This window comes from Bidens hawaiensis, unplaced genomic scaffold (assembly GCF_021521415.1).
Source record: "Bidens hawaiensis isolate Kalapana, Puna unplaced genomic scaffold, B.hawaiensis_p1.1 tig00011171_1, whole genome shotgun sequence".
Classification (NCBI taxonomy): Eukaryota; Viridiplantae; Streptophyta; class Magnoliopsida; order Asterales; family Asteraceae; genus Bidens; species Bidens hawaiensis.
The window spans coordinates 689925-705166 of record NW_027491865.1 but is presented as its reverse complement, the minus strand read 5'-3'; the positions used below and the strand labels follow the sequence as shown (position 1 = coordinate 705166).

General features: G+C 34.6%; 1 long non-coding RNA gene across 2 annotated transcripts; it reads left to right on the top strand.

Annotated features, from left to right (window-relative positions):
* Positions 1-8910: 8910 nt before the first annotated feature.
* On the top strand, positions 8911-15203 carry LOC143537291 (uncharacterized). Of its 2 annotated transcripts, XR_013136029.1 has the most exons (5): positions 8911-8980; positions 11685-11949; positions 12017-12088; positions 14616-14688; positions 15089-15203. It is a non-coding gene; the product is annotated as an uncharacterized LOC143537291 (long non-coding RNA). The 2 variants fall into 2 exon arrangements; XR_013136028.1 differs by lacking the exon at positions 8911-8980 and having other exon boundaries at positions 11662-11949.
* The last annotated feature ends 39 nt before the right edge of the window (positions 15204-15242 follow it).

The following is a 15242-nucleotide window of genomic DNA, read 5'->3' as shown; positions in this document are numbered from 1 at the left end:
TATGACACTTAGCGAAACGTTCCAAGTTGCAGCCATAATTGAAAAGTTGCCTCCTAGTTGGGTTGAGTTTAAGAATTATCTTAAGCACAAACGAAAGGAGATGACTATTGATTAATTAATTGTTCGTCTTCGAATTGAGGAAGACATTAAAACGGCTCAAAAATCAGCTCGTGTGGAGCCAATGGCTAAGGCCAACATGGTTGAACTTGGACAATCTTCTAAGGGGGGCATAATGGTAAGGGTAAAATGAATAAGGGAAAGGGAAAGGTGAATCTTGGACCAAAGAAGGAGGTTGTGAAAAAGAAACCTCAATCTTCAAACTTCCAAGGTGTTTGTTACAATTGTAATGAGAATGGCCATCGTGTGAACCAATGCAAGAAGCCTAACCATGATCGTGCGCATATGGTGGATGAAAATGGTGAACCGTTGGTGGAAATGATCACCGAGCTCTCGGCAATGATTGAAGAAATCAATCTTGTGGGGGACAAACCGCAAGGATGGTTCATTGATACGGGTGCGACCCGTCATGTGTGTGGTGACAATACCCTCTTTAGCACATTTAAGAAGGCTGCTAGTGATGCACGTTGTTTATGGGGAATCAAGCAACGGCCGACATCAAGGGTGAAGGGAATGTGATCTTGAAGATGACTTCGGGAAAAGAGCTTACTTTGAGCAACACTTTGTATGTGCCCGAAATTCGTAAGAATTTGGTTTCGGGTTGGTTGCTTAATAAGTTTGGTTTTCGTTTAGTGTTTGAGTCGGACAAGTTTGTCTTGAATAAGCGTGGAATGTATGTTGGTAAGGGCTATGCCCTTAATGGTATGCTTAAACTTGATGTAACCGTGATTGGAAATGAAATGAATAAGGCATCTACTTCTGCTTATATTATTGAGTCTTTAAATTCAAATGTTTGGCATGGTAGATTAGGACATGTAAATTTCAATTCACTTCATCGTTTAATTAAATTAAAAAGCATACCAACATTCCATATTGATACAAACTCGAAATGCGAATCATGTGTTGAATCCAAACTTACAAGATCATCCTTTAAATCGGTTGAAAGAATAACCGAAACACTTGATTTAATTTACACCGATGTGTGCAATTTAAAAATGTGCCCAACAAGAGGGGGGAACAAATATTTCATCACGTTTATTGATGATTGCTCAAAATATTGCTATGTATATTTACTTAAAAGTAAAGATGAAGCAATAGAAAATTTTATCTTGTTTAAAAATGAAGTTGAGTTACAACTTAACAAGAAAATTAAACGTGTAAGAAGCGATCGAGGAGGTGAATACGTTTCACCATTTGCGGATTTATGCGCACAAAGTGGCATAATACATGAATTAACCCCTCCTTATTCTCCACAATCAAATGGCATGGCGGAACGAAAGAACCGTACATTGAAAGAGATGATGAATGCCATGTTGGTTAGTTCTGGGGTGAGCCATGACATGTGGGGGGATGCCATTTTAACGGCAAATTATCTTTTAAATAAGATACCTCTCAAGAATAGGGACGAGACTCCTTATAAGTTATGGAAGGGAAGAGAACCTTCGTACAAATACATGAAAGTGTGGGGGTGCCTAGCTAAAGTCACCGTACCACCTCCTAAAGCTCTTAGGATTGGTCCCAAAACTGTTGATTGCATTTTCATTGGATATGCTCACAATAGTAGTGCACATCGGTTTTTGGTACATGAATCCAAAAATCCAAATGTACACGTAAACACTTTCATGGAGGCGAGCCCCAATACTGTCTCATATTTTGAGCACGTGTTTCCTAAGTTAGGACACACACATGAAGCCTCATCATCACGAGCGAATGATGTAGGTGCAAGCTCGTCAACACAAAATGATGACTTGGTTCATGAAGGAACACATGAACGGCCCGAGACTGAGGATGGTGATTTAAGACGAAGCAAAAGACAAAAGGTTGCAAAATCCTTTGGTCCTGACTTCGTAAGCTTTATGGTTAAAGGTGAACCTAATACCTACCATGAAGCAGTGACCTCACCTGAAGGACCTCAATGGAAAGAAGCAATCAAGATTGAAATTGATTCGATCTTACAAAATCATACTTGGGAATTGGTAGATCTTCCAGTTGGTTGCAAACCACTTGGATATCGTTGGATATTCAAAAAGAAGATGAAAGCCGATAGAAGTATTGATAAATACAAGGCGAGGCTAGTGATCAAAGGTTTTAGACAAAAGGAAGGTCTAGACTATTTTGATACTTACTCACCTGTAACACGTATAACCTCTATAGGGTTGGTGCTTGCAATCGCGTCTTTACGAAGTTTGGAAAGCACCAAATGGATGTAAAAACGGCTTTTCTAAATTGTGATTTGGAAGAAGAGATATACATGGAGCAACTTGAGGGTTTCTCCGCCCCTGGTCAAAAGGGCAAAGTATGTAAACTCATCAAGTCTTTGTATGGCTTGAAGCAAGCTCCAAAACAATGGCACCAAAAGTTTGACCAAGTCATGATTAGCAATGGTTTCAAAATTAATGAGTGTGATAAATGTGTTTATGTTAAAAACACAAATGGAGGTTATGTTATTTTATGCCTTTATGTGGATGACATGCTTATCATTGGAAGTAATGATAAAATGGTTCAATCTACAAAAGACATGTTAAAGGCACGATTTGACATGAAAGACGTGGGTTTAGTTGATACTATTCTTGGAATAAAAATCATTAAAACCAAAGAAGGTCTTACTTTGAGTCAAGCACACTATGTCGACAAGATTCTTGAAAAATTCAACAAGGAAGACAAGCGAGTGGCTCGTTCTCCTGTTGACACAACTCTACATCTATGTAAAAATAGAGCTGAGCCGGTTGCTCATTTTGAGTATTCAAGAATCATTGGAAATCTAATGTATCTCATGACATGTACGAGACCCGATTTAGCATACGCGGTGAGTAGGCTAAGTAGATATACTAGCAATCCAAGTGTTCAACATTGGAAAGCTATTATAAGGGTGCTTAGGTACATAAGATACACAAGAGACTATGGTTTGCATTATACCAACCATCCAGCTGTGATCGAAGGGTATACTGATGCGAATTGGATTTCGGATATGAAAGATTCCAAATCAACAAGTGGGTACGTGTTCCTACTTGGTGGGGCAGCAATATCTTGGAAATCATCCAAACAAACTGTAATTGCTAGATCCACAATGGAGTCTGAATTCATTGCCTTAGACAAATCTGGGGAAGAGGCAAAATGGTTACGTCAATTCGTGGAAGACATTCCACAATGGCCAAAGCCGTTGTCGGCAATTTGCATACACTGTGACAGTGAGTATGCAATTGGTAGATCTCAACGTTCAATGTATAATGGCAAATCAAGGCATATGAGACGTAGACATAACACGATACGACAACTACTGTCAACGGGTGTTATCACGATTGACCATGTGAGGTCAGAAGATAACATTGCAGACTCGTTAACAAAAGGCTTAAGCATGGATAAATTTTATAATTTGTCGAGAGGAATGGGACTAAAGCCCGCGATAAAGGAAGTATGAGGGAAACCTAACTTAGCAAACTGGAGATCCCAAGAGCTAAGTTCAATATGCAAACTTAATCATATGACCAGAGGCAGTCACTGTGGGGGAGTACCCCAAAACCAAAGGGAGTCTTGAACTTCCTAGTCCTTTCTCCTAGGAGAGTACCCTAAAACCAGTGACATTTGGGAGAGGTTAAGCATATTAAGGTTAAGTGAAATAACCATGATGTATTTAATGATTCATGGGAATCACCTTTGTTAGATAGAAGTGTAGTCGCTTCGAATGGAATTGTGGGGAGGCGCAATTTCCTAGAGCTCTCGCAGAACCAGGACCGTGATCCATGACCATAACGGACACAAGAATGAAGGGTTGACCAAACCAGGGAGAGTATTGTGTGAAGGCATATTGTCGTCTACACAAATGGGGGTCTGTTCAAAGTCATCGCGACTACAAACCGCTAGGAGGCTAAGTATGCTTCACAACGGAAGGTTCAAAGGGTAACACCTACCTATCTGGCAATACTCAACTGCTGAAACTTACTTCGAAGAATCGATTTCCATTCATGTGAGGGATTGTTGGAAAATTTGTTACGTGTGCATTAGTAGGTTGTTATGACACAACAAATGCACACTAATAGACATTGATGAATGAGATATCGATGTGTGATTGTGTGTATTTGAAAGAAAATACTATAGTGGTGTATCCCACATTGGTGGGATAAAAACTTGTGCCTTGTTTTTCCTCTATAAATAGAGAGGTAAACTAAGTTGCAACACACACCAAACCTTACACACAACACAAGCATTGTTGCAAAGTTTTTTCAACTTCTTCTTCTTCTACATTTCTGGTTTCTTTTATTCGAACCTTTTTCAGGTTTATGGTTAACTCCGGCAATACTACTGCTCCGACTGTTGTACCCTGGGAAACAACGAGTTCTCTTGGGAGACTCGAAATATTGTTTTAAGGGCCCCGTGTTCAACACGATCCTCAGCCAAACCGTTTATATTTTTTTTCCGTATTGTATTTGGTTTATTTCTTTGATTCTGTATTATATTTCAGATTCTTGTATTGTATTGTATGAGTAATAAAACTGTTTGTTAATTTTCTGTTTATTTACTCAATTCACGAATTCGGTTCCTACATATTCTCATTCATGAATGTTTATAATTAATATCCAAATCTGTGTTTTCAGGGTTTGAACGTTGTGAATTCAGCTTTATGTTATGCTTTTAATGGAACGTATTCAAATCTTAGAAGGAAGGTCAATTATGTGTTACGGATGGTGGAATTATACAAACCCTATTTGTTCTCAAAAACCTTGTAAGTTCATTCTTATATGATCACCATTAGTTAACTTCCAAATCAATGTGATTTTAATATTAGGTTCTTTTTTTTTCCTTTTAACAGCTATGATGATTTAAATACTGAAAAACTTCGTCAACTAGTAAGAGAAAACAAAGATGAAGCCGATATGTTCTATTTTGATCCCAAGATAATAAATTGGGACAATTATTTCGAGCTTACACATCTTCCCGGTGCTATTAAATATATATTTAAATGATCCTGAAGCTCACTATGAGAGAACTTATCTCGTGTTTTGTCTATGTATTTGTTTGTATAAGTGTCATAAGTTATGCTTGATTTTCTTTATTGTAACCATGGTCGACTATGGAATTAAGACACATCGAATAAAATGTTCTTGCATGTAATTTGTAACCCCGATGTATTGTAATATAATATAAGTGTGTGTTTTATTAAATGAGTTAAATGTATCAACTCGAATGCGACTTATTTATTAAATACATTAGACGTGCCAACCCAAAATTTAATTGTTACTGGTCTTGTTGTGGTCATGTTGGAGCATATCCCGTCACACCAAGGTACAAGATTGTTGATCAATGATATGATATCGGGTTTAGAACTCGAGTCAAACATTGGGTGCAAACCCTATACGCCACTAGCTTTAGCACAGGGAGAGACGATTTATCCCTGCTACCAAGCTCCAACATGGGAATATCCATGTGTTTGAAGTCGTCATGTTTTAGAAAAGATATAGTCATGAAACACACGAATCTACAATCACGTATCAATCTTATCTCTCATCTTAAATGCATATAACGCATAACCAACACTTAAATATCACCTTTTCATCCGTGTAGCTTGAGAAAGTCGTCATTTTATCATAATCTATATTATTTTTAGGGGTGAGCAAAAAACCGAATTAATCGAACCGAAACTGAAAAAACCGAATTAATCGAACCGAAACTGAAAAACCGAACCGAAGGATTCATCGACAGTTAGTTTTTTAGTTTTTCAAAAAACCGATTTTTGGGTTTAGGTTTGGTTATCCATTTTTAAAAAACCAAAAAACCGAACCGAACCGATTAATCGACCCTATGTTTTCAATGTGTTTTTTTAGATGTTATGACCGGAAACAAAACACCAAAAGAATCTACCGTTGACGGTGATGAAGATTATGAGGATGATGAATATTGGATTTAAACTTTGAAGATAAATAAGATAAAGAATGAAAATTCGGGCCAAACTTTTAGTGTTTTTTTTATTAAAAACTTTGTTGAATTTTAAACTCTACTACTCAAATAACTTTGTATTTGTTTGGTTTCACGTAACACGTGCCTATTTTTGTATTTTGAATGCAATATATATGAGGCACTCTATTTTTTTGAATTCATTTGTGGAATGCCAACTCACAATAAAAAAACCGAAAATAATCAAATAATCGAAACCGATCGGTTGATATTCTAAAATAATCGATAGCTTCGGTTTCGGTTTGGGTTTTACTCAATAACCGAACCGAACCGTGTTCACCCTAGTTATTTTTGTTCCACCCGTTTTTATATCGATTAGAGCATTCTCAGCAGCTCTTCTATAATTATGTCAGATGAATCTCTAAACTTTTTTAAAGAATTGTAAGTGGTTGTGAGTGGGGAAAAAATAAAATTTTAAAAATATGAGTAAATTTGGAGTATCATTGTTCATCCTCTAATTATATTTTAATATATTTGAAAGTTATTATGAGTGAAGCAGAGAGAAAATCCTACTCTTCTAATAAAATAAAATAGTTGTGACACGTGTCACTTTGTAGTTAAACCTCACAACTTTTTTTCTTCTAAAACTAATATCTTAATTGACATAATATATATCATAAATAAATAATCATGCACTTTCCTTTTACACTTTATTTATATTATCTTTATATATTTTTATAAAAACAAATATTAACATATTATTTAATATATATTCCAAAAATACTTGATGAAATCCAAAAAGCAACAACAAATCATATTTGTTAAATATTGAAAAGAATATAATTTCTAATGTTATCATTAACATATTATACTATGCATATTGTAAAGAAAAACAAAACTCGAATGACTTTCAGTTTACAAAACAATTTTTTAATCATTAAATTATAAATATATGTTAAAAGTCTATCCATTTTTTAAAATCTTCATTTATCTATTATTATTATTATTAATGTAAATTGGCATATAAATTTATAGGTTATAAACATATGTTTTAAACTTATCCATTTATTTTTCGGTTAATTTAGTAAACTATATATATGCTAAAATGTAAGGATAGTATATATCAATCACTTTCATATATAACAAAATTTATCATATTTAATTTCTTTGTTTTTTTTCAAGGATTGTTTTGGGTTTTTTTGTGAAACTTAAATTTGATTTTTACGAATCAAAAGTTGGTAAATAGATTGTTTGTACAAATTAATTACATTTGGTTCAAAATTTGTTATGGGTAAAAAATGGGAGATCTGAATATTTTTAAAAGTTTGAGAATGCAGATAAATTTATCATCAAATTTATTACAGGTTCAAATATTTGATTTTCAAAATGTCAGATGGATGAAAATTAGAATCTTAAACATGATTCGGGTTTAAGCTTTAATTTCAACGGATTTTTTGGAAATAAATAAAAGGTCTGGGATTTGGCAAATTGACTATCTTTCTCTCGACTATTAGAATTAAAGAAAAGATAGCGAGCACTTCCGATATGCCACCCATGTCTATCAATGCTTCTAACTTTTATCAAATTTGAAACATATGTGTCAGCATCAACGTTTTTTTCATTGGTGATCAGAACATTGTATGGGAAGCATGCCATGCAAAAATATGCTCAAATGAAACAAAATATTCACAAAATTGAATGAGTTAACATTTTCTTTTTTATGTTGTAATTATGGCAAAGTCGAGAAGTCCCCTTAAACTTATCAAAATCTTTCTCATGGTGTAACTCAGAAAAATATAGTTATTGAAAAATATCTGTCGTTACAGTTTAATGTTCTCATTACCTTCTATGGGTGGTAAATTGACAAATATATCAATAAAGAGAACTCTCCTTTTGTATTTAGGCTGAGTGGTCAGAATTACTATTGTATGAAAAGTTTTCTTTCCGAAATTAGTTCATAACCAAAAGTCTTACAATTATACATATATGATACTGTGAATAAAATTTTCAGTAAAACAACGTTATTGGGTATTTTTTGTATGTGCATTTTTTCATTAAGTAAATTTTAAAACAATCATTATTTTATATAAATAAAATCAATTTATGTACACATAATACATAATATAGATACAAGCATAGATGTAATACATTTTTCCATATACGCTATATAACTACTTGCTTTACTTGTAATTTTATAATTTACATCATCCCGTATGTTATACGGGCTCTAAAACTAGTATAATAATAAAGATGTAAAAAATATTATTTAATTATATATGAGAAAGAAAATATAGTATTTTTAGTTTTTTATAAACGATTTTTCAAGTAGGAATAGACGGCTAATCACCGTTCAGTGGGGAACCCCAATAATTTTTCTTACTTATTTTTATCGGTATTCAGTTAACCATCAACTTAGAATTTGTATTTCACGGTATAATTCAGCCGTCGTGTCAAATCCGCTTGTATTAAATTTTCAAGTACCCACGTCTTTCAATTAACCCACCTCCTCACCATTGGCAGCAGTGTACACAGATGGGTCACCTTCCAAAATTACAATAATGCCCTCTTCAATCGGCCGGCGAACACATCTCCAGTGGAATTACTGGTAATATTTTATTTTGTTTGTTTGTTCTGTTTTTAATATTTATTTATTTATGCTTTTAGAAATAGTTATTAATTAGGTCCAGTGGACTGCTGTTATTAACATCTGGACATAATAAAGTTATTAATAAGATTTGATCTTTGTTAGTGTTAATTAGATCAACAACAATATGATTTTGCCCATTACACTCACTACTTGGTTGTTAAGCCAAGAAAAATATAATTATTTTGGAAGATTATTATTATTATTATTATTATTATTATTGAATTACTGAACAAGAAAATGCACTTATTATTATTAAAGGATGTATGAGAAGATATAGTTTCCGTTGAATGTAGATACGGATAAAGAGGATCGCTATGTATTTACATGGTATGATGTTATCTGATTACATGAATCGCGTGTTCTTTATTTCAAAGGCAAACATTTGAGCGTCATTGTATCAAACCGTGACTTGGAATTTGGAAAGCAGGATAAAGACACTTCGCCTTACCTTACCGGGCTTAGGTTCTTCACGAGTCTTATGTTTATGGAGTTTAAGAGGTTTCAGATTTAAATTGATTCGTCACCAAAAGAAAGGACAAGATTGACCTTAGAATGGTAACTTTTATTATTATTATTATTATCATCATTATTAATGGTGAAAGTACACATGTCATGCTAGCTGAATAATTAGTCCCTTTTTTCCTCAAAACTCTGAATATGCTTATTGGGGCTTAGTGTGATATTGTTGTCACTGGCGAAGGATAGTTGGGGCCAGGGGTGGCCCCGCCCTCTCCGTTTTTAAGTGTGATATAATAGTCTTGGGCTTATGAGTTGTATTGATAAAATTACCTTGCTTTTGTAAGACTTGATATTATTAGAGGAATCACCTTGTGGATTTTGTGCTGTTTGTTCTGTCATGTACTGAACTGAAGCTTTACGTTTCTGAAATTGTTAGCAGGTTTAAATTGATATTGTGTCGAATACGTAACAAGTTTAGCCACAAAAGGCGGTTTTTTTTGTAAGTAATTGCTATTATTAGGAGTGGTAAAGGCATACGTAACGCCATATGTTGCATGAGTTATTATTTTTGGCACGTGGTGAAAGGACACACGTGAAGTTGATTTTTCTCGTGATACGAATAGGGTTTTGGATTTTAGTTTAATTTCATTTTCACTTCTTTAGAACTCTTCTAACTGTAACACAATTTAGGGCTTCGGGTCTGAAAAAAAGTTGCCTTAATTTTGTATAATATTTTATTTTGTAAGTACTGTCACTTTATTGTGGAATTGCAGTTAGTCCACGACTTATAGGGCAGGTCCAGGTCTTATGTTTCTAGAATGCTAAACAAGTTTAAATTGAGTTTACATCTTACAAGTGCATCTTTTAATGAAGAGTTATTATTATTATTGTTATTATTATTATTATTATTATTATTATCAGGATACATGGAAAGGATACGTTTTTTCTGATTTTTCTTATGAACAGAATAAGAGTATTTGGTTTTAGTTTAATTTCTTTTTCATGTCTAAAGATTCTTCTAAGTGTTAAATAATTAGAGGGTTGGGGGTTTTCCTGAGTAAATCTATCTTAATTATATAAGATTTTTTATTATACGTATAGCATCACCTCATTATGGAATTTCGCTTGGATTTGTTTATCATCTTGCTGAATTTTGAATCTTTTATATGGTTCATGACCTCTAGGCTAACCGCAGGCATTATGTTTTTGTAACTTTGAACAAGTTTAAATTGATTTTTCATCCAATAAATGACTAGTTCCACACTAACGAAACCCCTAAGCCCCAGAAATTTTCTCACTTAAGAGTCAAGAACGCAATTCGAAGTATAATCAAGAAAAAAGGACGAACTTTAGTTAGCATGACCTGTATCTTTCATCACACTGCTAAAGTTTGTTCTTTACCTGATTTTCTTCTACAGTTAGTAGGCTTTAATATAATTTCTTTACATGTCATTTAAGTTACATTTGGATAGTTCTACGGGCTATTAAGGTTAAACAAAGAAAATTATACACAGCTTTTTATTCCATCCCATAAAAGACTAGTTTGACCTTATAAGTGCTTCTTTTTGTTGAACGGTAACTATTTGCACAAAATTCCTTAGCCCCAAATTAAAGAGCAATATGGACTTGAAAGAAGTTAACATAATCATGAGAATCCAATTTGGATCTTGAGGAAAATTTAGAAAAGGACGAACTTTAGCTAGCGTGACGAATATCTTTCACATTATTCTTGATTTTTCTCAAGACTTTAATTCTACTTTTGGTTTTTAGTTTAATTTCATTTCTACATTCGTTTACCCCCTCAAAGTGTGTTTACATAATTTGGGTCTGGGGAGTTATTGGAAAAAAGTATCTTATTTCTGTAGGTGTCTTAGTTTTCTGATTGACATCGCCTCGTTGTAGAATTACACCTGGATCTGTCTGTCACCATACGAAACTTTGAATCATTTAAATGCTTTATGACCTCTATGCTAAATCACATGTCTCAGGGTTCTGAAATTATAAAGAAGTTACCATGCAATAAATGACTATCTTGAATCGGCTTTTTGTGTTAAACCGTTACTATTATTAGACATGATTAGGTAAGAGTCTAAGAGAGTGAGAGACATGTGTCACACCGGCTTCTATTTAATCTTAAATTCTGGACTAAACGTATGTGTTTAGTTTAATAAAATTTTCACATCCATAGGCTCTTGTAAGGGTTAAATAATTTGGGGCTTAATTCTTTAATATCTTTAATTTCCATGGATAAGTTGTCCCTAGAAGTTTCAAAGAAGTTGCTTTCGGAGCATGTTTACTCTATGCGTGAGGAGGTATAAATTGTGTATATAATCTTGTGTTTATATGACTTCAGATCTATGTAATGTTAGCAAGAAGAGCTTATTTATCTGGAAATGTATCTGTGTCTGGCATCGATAATTTTGGTTGAATTTTCATTTGAAGATCTCTCAAAACAGTTTTGTCAAAAACTAACGACTGTGGGCATGTATATGTGTGTGTGTGTGTGTGTGTGTGTGTTATTTATTTGTATTTGGTTGTGTTGAATGAGATAATTGTCTTGTATATCTTTCAGGGCGACGTGGACAGTATGTTTTGTCGATATTATAGTCCAAAAAGCAATTGCAGTGCTAATGAACTTGCTGACAAGATCAAATTGTTTTGTGCTGAAGTGGAGCGGGAAATCACTGAAATTGAAAGCTATAGGTAGCTTCCCGCGTTATTAAATTCACTTTACTAACTTTTTGTTTACATTTTACTTGAATTTGCAGCAAACTCCCAGAGATTGATTACGTGAATGTGTGTAAAACGGCTCGAAGCATCAAAGCAAGAAGTATCGTGTAAGTAACTAAAAATTATTATAAATTTCCATTGCACAAAAGATTTAATAATTTATTTCCATTGCAGGCTTGGTACTAAGAACCTAAGAAGTCAATGTGAATTCGTCCTCGAGGCTGGCCTGATTTTTGACAAGGAAACGTAAGGGTTACCGTTTATCTTTGTTAATATTAATTAAATTTAAAAGATTTGTATATCATCGTCAATTTTTTATGTTTTATTTCTCGTGTGGCTATATAATTCTCATAACGTATCATCTGTATCTTTGTTATTTACTTTTTATGTAATTCTAAACATATCATTATACACACACACATAATTAAATTTTAATGCAATATTCATTTAAATATTTGTACCCTTTTGTAACATCCTAATTTCGGTTTTATTAATAGAATAAATATCGTCTATTTTACAGTGGGTCGTTGTCGGTTTAGAGAAATAGAATACGAGTTGGGCTAGTGTTGGGTTAAATGGATATGGATTATGGACTTGGATTATGAAAGAAAGAGGAAAGGACCATGGGCTTAAGCCCATGATCCATAATTATATAAACCATTAATCCCTCATTTAATTCATTCTCACACATTCCATACACCACCCAAAACACACACTTAAGATTTCTCTCAAATTCTTCCTTATCTCTAGCCGATATCACGAAGGAAACCGAGAACCGACCCAAGGTAATGATAGTATGTTATTGTTTGAGCTTAAATCCGTTAGATATAATCATGAAACGACGAGCCGACACTGTTAAACCGTTTAAGTCACGAGATCCGGGTGGATTCGGGTATAAACCGAACCTATGACGAGCTTAGGAGTCACCCTAGCTCAGATCTGGATCGAACGGGACGAAAAACGGTGAAAAACAAGCCAAAACCCGTTTTTCCGGTGAAAACGCGTTTTTCCGGCGGCTTTCCGGCAATGACGGCGCCGGAAAAGGTTGGTACGAGGTTAGCGATGTCAGGGAATGTTCTGACATTCCCTGACCTAACCCTAATTCGCTAAGGGTAACTAGCGAAGTAGGTGTGATTCGCCAGCTGATTCGTTAAGGAAAGATAACGAACTAGCCTTAGTTCGTGTCCTGATTCGTTAAGGAAAGATAAAGAACTAGCCTTAGTTCGTGTCCTGATTCGTTAAGGAAAGATAACGAACTAGCCTTAGTTCGTGTCCTGATTCGTTAAGGAAAAGATAACGAATTAAACCCCCCCCCCCATTTCGTTATAGCCATTCGTTAAAAGAAATAACGAATTAGAAGGTCCAATTCGCTATATGGACTGATTCGTTAAGAAGTCCAGTTCGTTAAGGGCTCAATTCGTTATAAGAACCAGTTCGCTAGGATAATCCGATTCGCTATGAACCAATAACGAATTAGAAGTTTAACAGAATGACAATAACAGTCCCTGGACTTAGAAAAAGAATGAATTAATTACAATTCACCCCTTGAGCTTTTAAGTAGCAAATTAATTAATGATTCGAAATTATAATGGAAAATGTGTTACGACAGTTAATGAAAATAAAATTTTTTCAAGCTGACCTGGCAGCTCGACCCCAGCCAGGGGCTCTGCCCCTTGGACCCTGCTAGGGGCTGCCGCCCCTAGACCCCGCTGCCAGGGGCGCTGCCCCCGGACCCCCGTTCGTTGTAGGTCATATAAAGATAGAAATACAACATGAGTAGTAGTAGTTAATTGATACGTGTAAATATTATACAGTTAGCCGTGCACAGCTCAAGAAGGGAATAACGATTAACGGAGAGCCTAACAGGATTCAGGTGAGTTTATAGCCCCATTTATGTGTTATGTTTTCGGGGCTGTGTGCATACTCAATATGTTTGTTAATACGCTTATCCTAAGAGATAAGTGTATGCCTTGTGTGAATAATGTGAAATGCATGAATGATTGCTTGATGGTACGTGAACGATCTTCGGATATTGCACGTACTGTCAGGTTGTAACGCTATGTATAAGGTAAGTATGATATGTATGCTTATGTGTATGAGTGTGATAAAGTTAATAAAAGAAGGAAAGGATGGTTGTATGGTTACGAAGAGGGTACCGGGCCCTAATAATACTCGAGGTATGATGTATGGTTGTATGGTAACGAAGAGGGAATCGAACCCTACTAATATTCGAGAACTAGGGAACCGAACCCTACTAATATTCGAGGAAGGAGGGTACCGAGCCCTAATAATACTCGAGAAAGGAGGGTACCGAGCCCAAATAATACTCGAGTAATGTAGGGCGTAATGCTCTTTATAACGTAAGATATGAAAGCAAGTTAATACAAAAGAAAGTATGAAAGTATGATTGAAAGAATATAAGTTTATGTGTATTGTATAATGTATGATTAACTAGAACTCACTCAGCGTAGCTGACTTTTAGTATGCACGCAGGTGAGTAGGATGAGGCAGCTCGCTTGAGGAGACACGTGGCACTGAATAAGAGGCTGGCATCGGAAGATTCCAGACGTTTAAGTTTAATGTTTTGTTCATTTTGAAAGACAAGATGTTGTTTTAAGACAAGATGTGTTTTGCTATGAAATGTTTTACGAAAGTTTTTATATTCCGCGAATGTTTTAATTAACTCTGATATTAGAACTGCGTTTATGAGTAAATCCAACATGAAAGTAGGGCTACCGGTAACGGGGCCTTACACCTTTTTGGGATTTTGCAGTTTATGTGATGCCGTTGTAGGTCTGAGGAGTCGGTTCAGGCGAATAGAAAGCCGATTTGAAACCTACCTTGAGGTACATCGCCTTTTATGATTTAGATTTATTTTCTGTTCTTGAATAATACTATATGGTGTCCTTCAACAAACTGCTTCATTTTGGAGATTAATGTAACATTATTATTATCATGTATGACTAGTTATTAAATATAATGAATTTGTTTAATTCAGGGATTAAGTTTATCACCTCTATTGTATTCAACTACTAACAAACATAATAATGTATGATATCATGGTTATCACATTCACCTCATTAATGCTTATATAAACGATAAATTTTTATATGGTATGCTTTTAATATTTTGTTTTCATCAGGTTGAGATAAACCATACAATGATATATATGATATGCTTCCGTTAAATATTTTGTTTTCAACAAGTTTCTTTAATGATTTTAATATGTTTTATTTACTCTTTCAGATGCATGATGCGATCATCGAGAAAGAGAAGCAACTGGAAGAACCAAGGAAATGATGCGTGCGAGTTTGCTGGTTTTATGAAATTTCAATGCTTGTTAGTCGTAAAAGTTGTTGGTTTAAAACTTATGTTAAGCTAAGATCTAGTTCAGGATTTT